The 14,901-nt window shown below is 35.6% G+C and overlaps 1 long non-coding RNA gene across 21 annotated transcripts in view; it reads left to right on the forward strand.

Moving 5' to 3' along the window:
- LOC140641564 (uncharacterized) overlaps window positions 1–14,901 on the forward strand; it is a 518,379-nt gene that overhangs the window by 19,996 nt on the left and 483,482 nt on the right. For 11 of the 21 annotated variants that reach the window (XR_012038152.1, XR_012038141.1, XR_012038151.1 and 8 more), the window contains 3 exons: window positions 9,416–9,602; window positions 11,267–11,388; window positions 12,311–12,401. This is a non-coding gene — a long non-coding RNA (uncharacterized lncRNA). The remainder of the gene's footprint in view (window positions 1–9,415; window positions 9,603–11,266; window positions 11,389–12,310; window positions 12,402–14,901) is intronic. The other 10 variants (XR_012038148.1, XR_012038157.1, XR_012038158.1 and 7 more) reach the window with 3 other exon arrangements.

The raw sequence follows: 14,901 nt of genomic DNA on the forward strand, positions 1-14,901 counted from the left end.
ACTTTTCTCAAGAAAAGAAGTTCAATGGTATTGTGTAATCCTCATCATATTCCTCAGATAACTTTAGCTCCAAGAACTTACATAACTAAGGAAAACTAATGATAATGAGAATAATTTTCCCATTCTAAAATATTGTAGATCACCTCACCTAAAATGACAACAAAACACCGTCTTTAGACATAAGAAAACATTTTGTGCATGCACGGTACCTAAAACTTGTCAGACTTCCCTGAATATTCATTGAATTGATGAATAGATGATCCATGGCAATTTTCCATAACAGCTCTGTTGATAAAAATATAGCGTGAGTCACATAATTTTAAATTTTCTAATGGTCACATTAAACATTAAAAAGATGCAGGTAAGCTTAATTTTAATAATCCATTTTGTTTAATCTGATATATCCAAAATATAACCATTTGATTAATCAATGTTAAATGTTTAGTAATTAATTTGACTTTTTTTTTTTTTTTTTTTTTTTGCTGCTAAGCCTTTGTGCTTAATATTTTACACTTAGGGTATATCTTATTGGAATTAGCTACATTTGGAGAAAGTAAAAGCCAAATGTGGCTAGTGGCTGCCATAGTGGGCAGTGAAGGCCTGTCACAAATAATTATTTACTGGAAATCTTGTTAAATGAATCCATCAATGAAGAATAAATGTATAAGAATGATGAGGTAACAATATTCAAACTAATACACTTGAGAAAGATAACATTAAAATAAAATTAAAAATGTACTGCCCTGATTTCTGAGAGAGAACAATTTCTTTAATTATTAGAAATAATAATTACCAACTAGAAAAATTCACCATATTACCTTTAATTCTGCTTATAGTTTAAGGAGAATCCCATGAAAATAAAATTTGTCCAAAGAAAGCAAATAAAATAGTGAAGTAATTGTATATACTTAGCCTAAAAAATAGATCAAGGATAAATGTGATAAGTATTGTCAAAATGTTGAAGAGTTGTCATGTAGAAAATTGCCAACATTTTTTCAATGTACCTTCAGAGGACAGAAAAAGAAATAGTGGCTGACAGTTGTTAGTAGATAAAATTTTACTTAATATGAAGAAAAATATTCCCATAATAAGTGTCAGTTGCTTTAGAGATTTAATTATCTGAATTTAATATCTTATTTTAAGTGCAAGGGAATTCTAATTTGGGGAAAATAAGTATTTTTTTCTCTGTACCCCTTTAAACTAGAACATGAATATGTATTTTATTAGGTTGCTCAAAAAAATGAATGACACAGTGCAGAAATGTCCAGTGAAAGAAATCTTCACCCAGGTGTTTGTTCATATGTAATGATTTCTGCTGAGGTCTGCAGCTGATTCTTCATGATTTTTCCAGAATTCTCCACTATCACATCAGCTGACACCTTCACAGAGACCTAATGACTTCTGCCCCCCCAACCTCTGTCAAGATCCCACCTTTCCTTCAGGGCTGAAGTCAACTATTTCTATGTTTCACTAACCCAGTCTGCCTTTGAAAGTTTGCAGCATACTTGTTCTGTATGCCTGTCACCATTCTCAGAAATGAAGAATGAGGGAAGAATGTGAAATTACATCAATGCGGGAGAACAATAAGGTATTTATTAGCAACTGGATGACTGGACATATACTAGATATATTATAATCTTACAGAATACATACTTCCTCCTCAACTGACCTATATCTAATAGAGAGCAAAGGAAACTCCTTGTTAATTTATGCATCTGTAAAATACCTCTGTGTGCTAGGCATGAGGGATACAAAGCTGAGGGTGTTTACTCTCTAGGGGACTCCCATTTTAGATGGAGTACACAAAGTAAGAAATATGATAATATGCCCTTCTACACTTCTGCACAATGTAGTCCTGCATATATGTGGCCAATAAGTATTGGCTGATGAAAGCATGGGTAATTTCTCCATCGTGGCTCTGCACACTGTCTCCTGGATCTTTCCTGACTCTGAATATGGCTACCATTCTTGGTTTATTTTCAAAGGGGAAGGTGTGAAGAGCTAAAAACAATATAAAAATTAAGAAACTAGATTCAGTACTGCTATTTCTAACAATAGTAATTAGCTGAACACACTATATACTAATTCAAAATTACTTACACATGAGCACACACACATACACACACATATATCCCTCCAGGGGAATGCAACTAGAAGAACTTAGTGAAGACCACAGGTTTAGATCAAGAGCCCTTCAAAGAATTGCTGATGGAATGGATCTGTTTATTTAGCTTCAAAATCTTCTTTATTAATGGTAATAAAGCATGCTCTGATCATCCTAGAGAGGCCACAGGCCCATCTCAGAGTGTGTTTGAAGGATACAAACTCATAGAGAACATTACTGTCTTATCACAACAGTTGGATGTGGAGAATTATCTCCAAGGCACCTGTGGACATCACGGTGATTTTGGAGATGCTTACTTTGAAGGTCTCATTGGCTCCTTTACAAAGTTAATTGCAGTTATAAGACTGCTGAAGTGATTCCAGAATTTTGTTGGGGTGTTTTGTTTTTGTTGTGTTTGTTTTTTACTGAGGCTGTAGGCTTTTAGATTCATGTCAGACTCAGTGATTGTGGTGGTTCTTCAGTCTACCTACTCTTCAAGGAGCATTGCCAAATCATAACAGTAGAATCTATTTCCTGTGTTTTTGGTGGATAAATCAAAGCTATTTTCTTCTCAGTAAATTTTGGATTACTTCTATATTAATCCATTACCTTGAACTATCTCTACAATCATGCCTCTGGCTACCCATACAGTCCCTTGAGAACTTTCACCAGTCAGTCAGTTTTACTACTAATAATTGAAAGCTTCAACATCCACACTCTTCGTTCAGATCCACTATAAAGAGGATAGACTAAATGTATTCTATGGCAATGTTAAGCCACATTCTTCCATTTAGAGAAGTCTGTTTTTTATCATGTCTTTTCTTTCTTGAAAATATTCTTGAATTTGAATCAAGAGCTGAATTTCAGAAATAGGATGCAGAATTGTGTTAGAAAGCTAGTGTAAAGTAGGGGTGGTGTTACTGATCACTTTGAAATCCTTATTCTATCATTATTTTCAATCCTTATTCTATCATATTTTCATTATTTTTTTTCAAATTTTTTATTTGGTGTTAACTCCACAAGAAAACAAAAAATCAGTTACTCTGGTGTACGTGAAATCAGAACAATACAACCACGGGGAAAAAAATCTCAGCCCAGGAATGGAAACGGATACTTCAGTGCTATGGATATGCAATGCACTTCATACCAGTGTGTTTCAGCATTTTGCCAAGTTTTTAAAAAATGCTTTTTCTTTATGATCATCCATTCACAAAACTAAAAACCACACTTTGAACTCTGTTGCTGAAAGCCTCTGGGCTTCAGCCACTTAGCTATGAAAACAAATAACATTTGAAACATTTACCAGGTTCCAATCATCCACAATTTGTTAAGACACTAACTCAGAAACTTGGTCAGTTATATTTTAACTAACTTTATATTAATATATATGTATTAGGAGTTCTATATATTAGGTTATATATATTAGTTATGTATATTATGCATATATTAGTTATATATTATATATTAGTTATATATCATATATAATATATATTAGTTATATATTATATAATATATTAGTTATATATTATATATTAGTTATATGTATCATATATCAGTAATATATTATATATAATATATTAGTATACAACTATATATTAGTTATATATGATATAATATATATTAGTTATATATTAATATATATTAGGAGTATATATATTACATATATGTAAAATCTACATTTACATATTTATATATGTATATATGTGTAAAATATATATTTACATATTATATACATATATATATAAAGTAAAATAATAGCACACTTTAGGATCTCACCAAGGACTTCTTAAAATGATAAATATCCTAAATTTGTTCTCTTCATCTATTTATCTATCATCTATCTTTTTTTTCTTTTTGGTAAGGGGAAGAAAAACAAAAGATCATTTATTCAAGTTGGTTACTTTTTATGAAAGCTGTACTTTTTAATCATTAATTTATGTAGTATGTTTACCTCATACTTCAGTAATTCTATCCATTGTAATGGAATAAATCAGTTTTTAAAATGGGACATTAACTGATTTTTGGTTATTATGATTTTTTTTCTGGAAGAATTAGAAATCTTCTATAAGCAAAGATGCTATACACTTCATGTAACTGAAAAGCTCAGTGCAAACAGTCTTAATAAGTTTAGGCTCACATAAGAGGAAGTCTAGAGGTAAGATGGAAACAAGGTATGATATATGGAGGCTGTGGCTCAGCTTTGGGTCTCCCCACCATCTCTTGACTTTATACTCATGTTAGTAGTGGAAATTCAACACTAGAACTTTCAGGCATTGTATATGGAGTTGGCAGTGTCTATTGGAAGTCAGTATCCATCTTTTCTTGTGACTTCTAAGCAGCAAGGACCTATTTCACAGAAGTTTCATAGAAAACTTCTCTCACATCTCATCATCCTGCATTTGGTTACACATCCTTTTCTAAATGTAGAGTGGCAAGGGGAATGTGATTGGTTTAGACTAATCATTTAGCCAACTGAAGACAATCTTGGTGGAAAAATATATATAAAGAGCTATATTTTTTAAGTGAAAATTTCTATAAGTTCTTTCAAAGTGAAAAGAGAGATAAATTTCACTTAAGAAAAAATAATATACATGAATTACTCATCTCCATAATTCTTAAAGAGTGTATGCAAAGTGATAATCTTCCATGGAAAAAGTATTGTTATTCATATTCTGAAACAAGATGTGATTTTAAAAGCTTTGATTAAATTAGATTTGATTGAATATCTCACACATCTTTTAAAAGAAATTATCTAAGAATATTAATGAAGATAAATGAGTTTAAAAATTATTAAAAACTAAACATTTAAGTATCCTTCAAGCATCCTTTATGCTCATTGATTCTCTCTGTTCAGTTTCCGAAAGGTAAGAAACACAGCCGCTATAGAGTAGCCTTTTAAACTCTTGTTATAAATGGTGTTTATAATTTTAAGTTTGATGATTTACAGTACTTATGAAGTCTTATTTCTGATCCTAGAAAAATATATGAAAAAGGTCATCACATGACTATTTATTTTCCAAAGGTTTTATTACTGGCAATGAGTAGGAGATTGATGTCTTTGGGATCACAGGATGGAAAATTTTGTGTGTGTGTGACAAGTTCCTTTGCAGGTTAAACAGTCTGGTCATGCAGTAAGAAAACATTTAATTTAGTATTACCCATCATTTGATCATGGATTTTTATTATGATAGAAGCTAATATCTTGATAAGGTGTTGTTTCCTAGGAAGATACTTTGGGAATTCTGAGTTAAGAAATTGAAGAATGAAAATATTAATAACCAGAAATGGGGGATTTGGGTTGGGAATTTTGAAGATTGAATCTTGGTAAGTAGAAGCTGAGACAGAGTTTGGGGTGTTAGGTATCTATTAGGTTATCATTGCCTATGAAAGAAGAGGGAGGAAGAAAGAATGGACAAAGAGAGCAGGTTAATTGTGAACCAGGCCTGACAAAGCTATGGCCAAATTGATGGAGAAATCTGAGCAGTGCGTCAGAATTGTCCTACTTTGAGTCAGGACTGCTGGATCTTTATATATTCACCTAGCTTACTTACCAAAAGGCTACTCATGAAAATGGTGTGACCTCAAATGGCTCTCTGTAGCAGAGGTAGAACTTGAAAGAGACGACTGCTGGAGTCAGTCTAGTGACTGTCTCCCTATATCTGGGCAGGAAGCTCTTCCTTTACAGGGAATTTGGGGAGGAAGGAGGCGAAAGAAAAGGAAAGGAATTTAGGTAGATCCCCCCTGTATCTACTATTCCTCACTGGTGCTTAAGTTCCACTTCTCCATATGCATCCAGAAAGCAGCTTCTCCAGGATTTCTGTGAGCTTTTCTTCCTGAGTAGAAAGTGGTGGTCCTTGGAAACTGAGTTCATACGTATACTTATTTTCAGACTGGGATAGAAACAAATGTATTGACAGAATCAAATCAACCTGGTTTACAATCAATGGGGCTATTGCTATATTTGCTGGTGAAAGTGTACTCCCCTTTCTAGTTCAGGATCTTTAAACCCTGCATAGTGCAAATTACAGTTACCAGGATCACAAAGTCCACCAGGGAGTTATCAGGAGTGAAGAAGTTAAGCGAGACCACTCCTACTTCTATCACTGGATTTCTGGACTTATGTATTCATTCTGTGGTGACACCATGCCATACACAATTCTTTCTTTCAGCGCATTATGGAGGAAGGTATTCTATCCTTACAGAATAATGCCTCTGAGCTGGTGCTTCATCTGTACCTTCATAGTCATTCCAATGCTCTGTCAGGCCAGCAGCTTCTGGGTAGTGAAGTAAGTGATGCATCCAGTGGGTCCTGTAGTCATGAGCCCACTATCATACTTTGTTTGCTGCAATATGTTTTCCTGATCTGATGAGATACTGTGGGATTCCATGCCAATACTTTGTAAGACCTCACAATGTTGTACTAAGTTCTGGGACAAATGAGTAAAATCCAGAATATATGTATTTTCCTTTGGCAACAAATATCTGGACCTTCTAGTACAGAAGGAGCCCAGTTGGTTTCCTTGAGAAATAGTGTCATAGTGGAAGCTAAAATTTGTTTTCTACTGCCAATAGGTTGACCATTAGACTGTGGATAGAGCTAGATAAGCCTTGATAAATAGAAATCCATATTGATGGGTCTATGCGTAACTTCTGAATGTTTATTCAAAATTCTTATGTTAAAAATATAACACCCAATGTGATGGTATTAGGAGGTGGGGTCTTTGGAAGACGGTTAGATGACAAGAGTAGAGATCTCATGAATGGGGTTAGTGCCCTTATAAAAGAGGCTCCAGTGAGTTAGCTTGTCCTGTGAAAACACAATGAGAAGTCTGTGACCTAGAAGAGTTCTCAACTGACAATGATCTCAGACGTCCAGTCTCTATAACAGTGAGAAATAAATTTCTGTTGTTTGTAAGTCACCCAATCTATGGTATTTTGCTATCTCAGTCTGAATGGAGCTTCTATATGTGCCACCATGGCTACTTCATTTATATGCCCATCATCTCTACTTTGAGGTGGCTATTGACAGAAATCACTGACAATGTCAAGTGTTTAGTTTTTCCATGGTAAATGTGTTCTGGTGGTATCAATAAGTAGTATAGAGATCTTCATGCTTTATGCCCACTCCCCTATATTCAATCACATTCTTCTACACAAAATCTGTCTATCTCTAATCTTGCTTTTTTCTCCTTTCTGGACACTAATCAGCTGTTCAAGCCGTTTACTATCACCCCATAGTCCTTATATATTCTAATTCAGGTCATTTATTATCAACACAAAGTGGATGACCGGTGGCACTGCCTAAAACCCTGCCCACTGGAAGGTTTTTCCTTATTGTAGTCTTGCAAGCCCAACCCTAAGTGAGGTTATAATGTAGCTAATACCCAGTTTGGGCTTGGACCCATATATTGAACCAATATACTTATAATCCAAGTTTGAGCCTTGTTCTTATTCTTCAGCAGGTCTTATGGGAAACCTGATATGACCATAATTGTAAACTTAGAGATAGGTACTAGTACAGTAGTGATATATGCCACTGTGGTCTGGGTTTCCTATCTATGCTGCTTTCTTATACCCTGTGGTCCTTCTCATGGTCAGTTTGAGATATGTCAAATTGCTGCTGAGCCCACCTAAACTTATGATTTATTGGCTGACAAATCTAGCTCTGAATGGGCAGTTGCACATACATTGTCACTTAATGATCATGGCCAGGTGTTCTGTATTTACTAGACCACAGAAAAATTTTTTTAAAGATGCTTTAAAAGATAATTGTCTGCTTTATTTAATTATGTGGCTTAAGTATCAAGGCTTCTTGCACTATAACTTGGATCAGCTGCAGAGCTCTTTCCTGTTCTGGGATCCTTTCAAAGCTGGAAGCATTTTACTTTATTCAGTATGTGGGCCTGAGAAGTATTCTTAGGTGTGGAATATGCTGCTACCAGAATCTGAAAAAAGGGACTGTACTTTTTTTTTCATGGTAGGATATGAAAAATATAATTATTTGTCTCCTACTTGTAAAGGAGATATCCAGAATGCATCTGACCACTGGGTCTTTAAAGTTGCATAGATGTTGTTGGACTTTTCACTCTTTATAGGATTATCTTCCACTCTTAAAATAAAAATGTGGGACTAGTACCAGTGGCCACCTGGTGCTTAAGTGACACGATTTGGCCTTTACTTTTTCAGGGTTCTAACATTTTCATTGCTATCAGTGAGACAAATTCTCTAACATCCTCTTCCTTCATCAACACTGGCCCAGAGAGGAAGCACTACTAAAGATTTTGGCCTGAATAGGTGGTGTATCCTCTGGGCTTTCCGGTGGAACATAATCATCTGAAGGATGTTTAGGGCACACATTGTATACTCATTCCCAAATGCCCACTTCCCTATACCTTTTATCCTTTCCTTCACCACTTACCATGAAAATTCTATCCTTTCTTCTTCCTACAATGCAGGTACCACTGCCTCTAAGTTTCTAAGTATCAACCTAGTGTCAAGTTTGCAACACCTACTCTTTGCAAGAGTGTTAAGTCTGGTATCGTATGAGTGCATTTCCAAATTCTATCCTCCCAATTGTATATTGTAATAACTTTAATAAAGCACCTTCAGAATCTGGCCATGACTTTACTCTCTTAGCTCTCACCATTATGTGCGAGCTAAGTCTTACAACTCCTTTGAGATATAGTCTCCTTTTTTTCATATCAGACCTAGCAATGCTCTGGGAAGATTACATTGTAACTTAATCTCAGCTATTGGCATAGGGACCAAGAGAGGTCAAACTCCGAGAAGGTGACCAATCATTACCTCTTAAGATAGAAGCCTCAACATTCTTTTCCAGTATGAGAGTAGGAGATTGTGTGTGTGTGTCTGGTCTATGGAGGGTTGTTTATCATGGGACAGGGCACTTCAGGCTCAGAAGTTTGAGAGCAGGATGGCAAGTCAGAATGTACAGGAGTATCCACTCAAATATCACCATCCCATACAGGGGCTTCTACTTGGATGTCAAAGTCTCAAATTTTCCTAGCTAAAGCTCTGACTCTGGCATAACAGCCTTGCTTTGGCCTGGCATTTAGTTTTCCTTGCAGTTAAGTCACTCAGACAATTAAATCATGAGGCTGCTCCTCAACTTCCTCTGCCCTTCTGCTGTAGAAGATGAGAACATTTTAATGAAACCAAGTAAATCATCTGGTTTTCACACTTCTTTTTCAGTTGCCTGTTACTCATCTTCAGCTGTTCTTTATCCTTCTGTAATATACCAGTGACCTTTAGAAATAATCATCCAATACTTATTAGTGTGTCCCCTTCCACCAGGATACTATCCTACTTCATGTATTAACAACTGGACTTCCACCTGTGTCAAGGACAATTTGTGCCCTCCTGCCCTGCCACCTTCATCCCTAACAGGATAGTAAATAACCCGCAACACTATTGCCCACACTCTTGGATGAGTCTTGATATGTACTGCCTGGATTTGGATTTCTCTGAAGTGGATTCTAAGGTAATGCAAGGCATAAGTTTATTGCTGATTAATACCTGTCAAAGGAAGGAGGAAAGAAGAGTGTTGGACAGAGGGAGGAGTTGTGATGGGGGTGCCCATAAAGCCTTGGCTAACCCAGTGGGGAGCTCTGAAGTGAATAGAGCTTAAGTTCTTCTACATCAAACTGCAGTGGCCCACTCTAGCTGAAGAAGACCCTGAAGGGGCTGGCAGCTGGAAGCCATCCGCTGACTGTACTTGTCTCTGGGCAATGTTACCTTGAAAGAGGGGATCTGGCTGGTGCCATTTCATGTCTACCGCAGGGGTAGAAAAAACTTTTTAAAGGAAATATTGTAAAAAATAAATAAATAAATAAATAAATAAATAAATAATAAATAAATAAATAAAATAAAGGAAATATTGTCTTTATTCTTGAATCTTTATGTAAAGCCAGACAGATGAGAAATTAACTCTAAAGGACCTTAATAAAGAAAATTCTAAAGCCTCCCTTTTATTTCAAAACTGTACTGGTAGGCAAAAGAAAGTTTTGTTTTTTTTTTAAAGCTATTCCAAAAACACCTATTTTTCAGCCCTGATGATGCAGAGAATTATATAGCCGAATACACTATGAGTGTAATTCCCAAGATTCTTATTCTTAGGTCAACCATCTTGGCAAGTCAAGCACTGGAAATGCTTACAGATAATCTTTCTTTTAATCAAACCATGAAGTTCTGCCTTAAAGATAGGTAACAGTCCTACCAAATGGAACCAGATTTTGCAGAGAAAATGTCAAAGAACCAAAAACAAATTGATTTAAAATGGTGGACTTTATGAATTTCCATGTGATTTCCTATCTTTCTGTTTTAGACTTTAGTCTCAGATTCTGTGTATTATTGCTTTGTATTTGATATTTACTTCCAAGTATCTCAAAAATCATAACCCATTCTGCCCTTAGGGAGGATACAGAGTTAAGGATTTTTTACACTGACTTTTATAAATATAATTTCCTCAATTGGATGGCATTTTGTAATTACAAAAATATTTGTTTTTTAACTCTCTATAATTCAATAGCATGTGAGACCACCTCTATTTTGGTCAGTTCAGCCCATATTTTAATGTTGTTTCTATGTGGCAGGCATTATATTAGGGGCTGGGGATACACAGATAAATAAGATGTGGATAACACGTTATTAGCTGCTCATGGGGATGTGATATTTGAAATTAAACTGGGCTTTTAGGGTTAAAGGGTCTGGCCAGAAGAGGACATGGGAATGTTTGTAGTCAAATCACCACTCCCCAATCTCCTTAGTCCTTTGGAGGAAAGAACATGTGTACATGGTATTCTTTGAGCCAGAACCTTGCCCAAAACTAAACATAAATGTTAATAGTATCACACAAATTCCATTATGCCTTTTACTTTTTTGTGTATTATGATTTAGCACATAAATTGATTTGAAGGTAGTTTTGAGTCATTGATGTTACTGAGTTTTCTATTTGGAGCTACCCACAGATAGAAATGGAAAGGAAGTCATTCATGCACTTTTTTTCTGGGATCAATAATCTCAGAGTCTGACTGATTAGTGTCTTCAAATGCTGTCACAGTTGATTACAGAACCCTGAGAATAAAGGTGTAGGTGGTGCAGGAAAGATTATTGTTCTCACTGTGAACTCTGATTTTTTTCTTTCAGGTTACAGAAGGAAGAGCCTAAAGGAAAATGTAGGTCAAGTGCTTTTATCCCTTGCAACTTTCAGAAGAACAATCACAAAATTACAGTGACTGGTCCTGATTTCTAATGATGGAAAGAGAAAGGTAATAGGGGAAAAAGCACTGGGCAAGTGTTTTTAACTCATATTTTTAAATATGAAAGAGCATAAATCAGGTTTCTAAAAAATTATGGATGTATTTGACTTAGCCTAATTTGACTTTGGTTATTAGATTCAGCTTTTTATGTGACTCCTTCTGGTGATTATCATTTTAACATTGACAAAGTGAGAAAAGGAGAAATTAAAATGTATGTTTATAAGGCACCATGTTTAATGCATATTACAATTCTTTCATTAACACATAGCCCTTCACAAAATAATTATTTCTTAAACATGTGGATATTTGAGAGGATAGAAATGCTTTGTTCATTAGTGTAATTATTATAAAATCAGATCCACTTAATTTCTTGTTTATAGATATCATATTAATTAAAAAACAGTTTATAAGCATGTGAGGTACTTTCTATTATCTCAAAATCAGATATATTTGTTTTCTAAATGAACTTCTCATATTTCAGGAATAATGGTATTTTAATTAGGGCAGTATCAATTTAATTAATATAATTAAATATATAATGAAGCTTCCTATTTTATTGGAATTGGTTATGCTGAATCCGTGGTGCTAATGTATCATGTTAGAAAAGTGAGTACAACTAGAAAACAAATGCAAAAATCTCTGCTTCAGCAAATATTTTTGCTCTGCCTTCAATTTTGAGCCAGGCCTAAATATTTAATGGGAATTTTTAGGATACAGGGTGTTGACAAAAGTATTCTAGTTTGAGGAAGTGGTATTATAAGACCAAATTAACCCTAATGTAAAGCTTTGAAGGCAATCTGATGGGAAGTGTTGTCAGAGGTTGAGGGCACTCATTACTAGTAGAGAGGGAAAAACAGAAGAGAAGGGGAGTGGAGTGGAAGACTGGTTGTGTTTATATTTTCTTTTATCTGTCTTATTATTTTGTCTTTAGCTGGCTCAACGACACATATCTGGACACATCTCTTAGGGAGTTGGAATTCAATAGAGAGGGTGGACAATACAGAATCAATGAAGTAATCTTGGTAATATCAACTTCCTCTGAGGCTCCTAATTAACTCATAAGAAAATGAAGGTGTTAGATTTTAGTAATTTTCAACAAGTTTTCTGCATAGAGTATAGTTGTTATGAAATGTATCATAAGAAATATATTCCCTAGTTAGTAGGCTAGATAACCTTTTGAAATATTATAAGATTTTCCCCTTATCAATATTTTTTCTCTGCCATGATGATTGTTTTCGAGCCTACAACTTGTTGCCTCAGCAATGGGCAGACCAAATACTACCAAGAATAGGATAAAGGTTAAGACTTAAGGGCAATTTCTACTGGATAAAAATGAGAAATAGAATGTTCTTTTTTGTTCTGGGAGAAGAAATTGGAGGAGAGAGAATGAGAGAGAGAGCCAAGTGGTTAGACCCAGTGCCTTAGGCGATTAATCTTCGATCTTTTCTTGGGGATAAATTTTGGGGAAGAAGGGTAGAAATAACCTGTTTGGGGGTAATAACTTAACTTCTCAGGTATAATCTGGTAACACCGTAATGAGGCTCAGCAGTCACCTTTTCATGTTCCTATATCTTAAGAGTTTGAATTTATTCCAGAAGAAAAAAAAAAAGAAAAAAAAAAAAGGAAATAGAAATCTAGAGTTAATTTACATTAAAATAAATTGCTGTAGGGATGCCTGGGTGGCTCAGTGATTGAGCCTCTGCCTTCCACTCAGGGTGATCCTGGGCCTGGGAATCCAATCCCACATAGGGCTCCCTGCAAGGAGGCTGCTTCTACCTCTGTCTGTGTCTCTGCCTCTTTCTCTGTGTCTCTCAAGAATAAATAAATAAATAAAATCTTTAAAAATAAAATAAAACAAATTGCTGTAGGTCAGGGTTTTTATATTAGTGTCTTTTAAACTGCTGGTCATAATGTATTAGTATATCTTGAAATCAGTTTGTGGGTTAAAATAGCATAAAATAGAAACATGCAAGTACATCCCACATAGTGTTAAGTGTGGTGAAATCAAGGTTCCATTTTATTATCAACAGCTAAATCTCTCTCTGTCTCTCTGACTACATCTATATCCCTCTATATCTGTATTATATCTGTTTCTGTATCTATCTATATCTAACTATATACACACCCACATACATATTCACACTTCTGTTGTACTATATCGCAACAAGAAAAAAATGTATTTCTTCCTGTGGGTGGATTAAAGTGAAAATATGTTTAAATACAACTGTGATGTGTTTCAAATTGGAAGAAGTTAAGTTACCTCGAATGGAAATTTAAGTTTTCTTTTTCACTACCAAATGAGAATGGGAGCTCCAGAATGGAGAACCAGGTAGTAAAAATAAACAATTTTTCTTATGTCTGAATTTTTGTGTGTAAATTATGACCCTATCACACTAAACATAATTAAAGTCCTTGAGTTTGCACATGATTTACTTTTTAAGAATACAGTAGAGTCAGGCAGCCCCGGTGGCTCAGTGGTTTAACGCTGCCTTTAGCCTGGGGCGTGATCCTGGAGGCCTGGGATCAAATCCCACATCAGGCTTCCTGCATGGAGCCTGCTTCTCCCTTTGCCTGTGTCTCTGCCTCTCTCTCTCTCTCTCTCTCTCTCTGTGTATCTCTCATGAATAAATAAATAAAATCTTAAAAAAAAAAAGAATACAGTGGAGTCAAGATTATCTCTTAAATTTCTTCACTTTTTCTTGTATTCTGATAAGCCTCGATTGAGAAGAAGTAGAAGGGTTGCAGACAATTTATTGGAAATTGTTCCTACTCCAGAAAGTCTCCATAATTTTGTGTATTGCACTCTATATCATTCGTCAGTTCAGACCTAGTGAAAAATGTTTATTCCTCCTGCATTAGGAATCTCTTAAATGCCCATCAGCTGTAGCCTATTTGTCTTTGGGAGGGAAGGAAGCATTGACAAGATAAGGTAAAGGTCCTTAGAATTCTGCTGATGTTTCTCCCATTAGTTGTCTTGAAACAATCAGTGCCTACACCCTCACATATGCTGGTTTAGATGTCTTCAGAAATAAAGAAAGAGCTGAGAAAAATAGGTAGAGATCAGTTAGCATCAGAAAGTCCCTTTCCGGGCAGCCCCGGTGGCCCAGCAGTTTGGCGCCACCTTGGGCCCCAGGTGTGGTCCTGGAGACCCGGGATCCAGTCCCATGTCAGGCTCCCTGCATGAAGCCTGCTTCTCCCTCTGCCTCTCTCTCTCTCTCTCTCTCTCTGTCATGAATAAATAAATAAAATCTTAAAAAAAAAAAAAAAAAAAAAGTCCCTTTCCTATGTCCCCCTGAACTAAATCCTCATGGCTGGTGAATTACAACCTAAGAAGTAACTCCTCAGAGAGCTGCTTCTCCTGGGTGGCGAGGGTAAAGCCTTGACCAGAAAATTTTTTTGGTGGGCACTCTGCTGCTTCAGGTTCTTCAGCCTAGGGTGCATCCATTTCTGTGATCCTTGAACTTATAAGGCTTGACAACACACTAGCATCTGGCTCTATTAGCCAGAGCATTTTTGCCTAAC

Source organism: Canis lupus, chromosome 10 (genome assembly GCF_048164855.1).
Source record: "Canis lupus baileyi chromosome 10, mCanLup2.hap1, whole genome shotgun sequence".
NCBI classification, from domain to species: domain Eukaryota; kingdom Metazoa; phylum Chordata; class Mammalia; order Carnivora; family Canidae; genus Canis; species Canis lupus.